Source organism: Prionailurus viverrinus, chromosome B4 (genome assembly GCF_022837055.1).
Source record: "Prionailurus viverrinus isolate Anna chromosome B4, UM_Priviv_1.0, whole genome shotgun sequence".
NCBI classification, from domain to species: domain Eukaryota; kingdom Metazoa; phylum Chordata; class Mammalia; order Carnivora; family Felidae; genus Prionailurus; species Prionailurus viverrinus.
The window spans coordinates 20,134,137-20,136,579 of record NC_062567.1 but is presented as its reverse complement, the minus strand read 5'-3'; the positions used below and the strand labels follow the sequence as shown (position 1 = coordinate 20,136,579).

At 44.0% G+C, this 2,443-nt stretch overlaps 1 pseudogene; it reads right to left on the bottom strand.

The window, feature by feature from the left end:
- Positions 1-283: 283 nt before the first annotated feature.
- On the bottom strand, positions 284-782 carry LOC125169554 (gametocyte-specific factor 1-like; annotated as a pseudogene).
- Positions 783-2,443: the final 1,661 nt, after the last annotated feature.

Here is a 2,443-nt window from a genome sequence, read left to right as displayed (position 1 = left end):
TATTCTATGCAGATATATATCTATAATATAAAAACAATCATATATGTATCTATAGGAGAATTATGACAATTTGACAGATATGCACTTTTCTTCTGTTAGTTTGTGGGGATCAGAAGACTCTTGCCAAGAGAGGTTTTTGTTTTTGTTTTTGTTTTTGTTTTTTAAAGTCACAGACAGTTAATCTTTCTACAATGAGATTAGGAAGGGAAAAAAATGAACCCACTGGTAGCAGTAGGAAGCAAGAGCCTTCTAGGGTCTGGCTTTTGATGAGATAGATATTCAGTTATTGTGCATTTCCGTTGATTTTACATGGCGGAACATATGGCAGAGATTTGGGAACATGCATGCCTGAAACCAGGTTACTGTTACGCTCCCTAACTATGTTGCTTGCAGGGCTGTTGTTGCCACAGTAGTTGGCTGTGCCCACGAAAAATGGGGTGCTGGTCTGTTCCCACAGATTGTTATCCTACTCCTCATGGTAAGGAGGGCACTGCCATGTGTTCTCAGCCAGAGTCTCTTGTCCAAGGTTCCTGGTTTGGTTGACAACATCCTCCTGTTCGATACAACTTTTATCATCACAGTTTGAGATATGGTGGCCAATTTCAGCCTGAGCAACAAGCATTGAAGGGAGAAGTGGCCAATTTGTTTGCGACATCGGGTTATTTCTTTCTGCACTTGATAAGATGATAAGGAAACCTGCAGGCCCTGATCTGGTGGTTTTTGTCATAGGGACATTGTAATAGCTTTTCAGGGTCCAGGCAATCGATGTAAGTTTCTTCCATGTTGGAAATGGAGGAGCTAAATCCAAGTGCTTTTCCCTAGAACTAGACCGCGATGAAATGGACAAATTACATGAAGCAGTCAAGTTTGGGGGCTGGATGTATCTCCTAAAGCAACTGGTTAAACACTTAACAGAGCTGAGGTATCCGTAAAACAATTGTTTTTCTTCCTCCGTGGAGACGCGCTCTCCTTACAGTCGCTTTCTCCCCACACTGGCGACCCTGCTTCTGGCTTCAGACATTAAGGGGCGGAGACACCCCACTTCCTGTGACGCTGGTCTTGGCTTTGCGGGAGCCTGGGCCTCCTGGAGCCTCCTTCCCCTTCGAGGGGCACACCACCCTAGGCCCTTCCCACTCTTTAGGTTTCTGTTTGTTTGTTTGTTTGTTTGTTTGTTTGTTTAATGTTTATTTATACCTTTTAGAGAAGCGGGGGGGCGGAGGGGGGGCGGGGAGTGGTGGCGGGCACAGTGAATCCCAAGCAGGCTCCATGCTATCAAAACAGAGCCCAACCTGGGGCTTGAACTCAGTAAGCATTAAATCACCTGAGCCGAGATCAAGAGTCGATGCTTAATGGACTGAGCCACCCAGGTTCTCCAGGAATAACTTTTTTGTTGTCTTGTCATTCTTTATCAGCCCACACACCAACAACATTGTGGATTCCATCAGGAAAGCTATGGTTCTACTGACCTTTACTATGCCTATATGTACATTCTGGATGGAAGAGGGGCCATGGATAAGGGTTGAATTTTCTAATCTGTATTCGCTGCAAACATCTGAGATCTTTCGTCTTCCCAGTGGTAGAGGCTGCGATGGGTCTACTGCTCCCTTTGTTTTGTGTTTTTCTCTTTCTTTACTGGTTTGTTTTTTTTTTTTTTAACACTAGAAGGCTACACATTTGGATTTTAAATTGCAACCTGCATTGGAAGAATCTCTCCTTAACACAACTCTGTTCACTTCCATCTCTCTGTGCAAACTGCATGGCCCTTGCCAGAGCTCTTTTCTCCCATTATGTCTTGCTAAAAGCAACCAAGAGCAGTCAACCCACTGTAATATTCTCAGTTTATCCAAACAGTTCCCTTCGAGGGGGTAGATAAGCAGATGATTTCTTCTCTATGACAGTTCAAGTGACAATTTTACCAAATACTTTAGCCATGGAATAACAAGGTCAACAGCTTTCCAGTCTGCCCAAGAATCTTGCCTATAATGTGTATGTCATAAAGTTCAATCACTATTAAGAGGAATCAGACCTTTGTAAGGTACAGAAAGCCTGTCAAGTCTTACCTTTCATAGAATTCTGTTCCAATGATGTGGCTGTATCACCTAAGTGCCCATAAGCACCAGAGTTTGCTATCACATGCTCAAGGACCCCTGTTCACCAATAGAGTTAATCAAGACAAAGGTAACTGTCCAAAGCTTCTCATCAGCAAGGAAACCAACAGAACAGAGGCACTCAGCAGCTGTCTACTTTCCTTTCTATTCCCTGGCTTTTGTGAGGCCAATACAGAGGACAAACCCTAATCTTGTGCAATTCCCACACATGAACTGTGCTGGTTTGGACTAATGCAGGTTTCTTTTATCTTTCCTGGCTTTGAGGAGACATCGAATTTTCTTCTGGATGAGCTCTGTGGCTCTGCATAGCCAGCAGGCTTAGGCGTCAGGCCCAG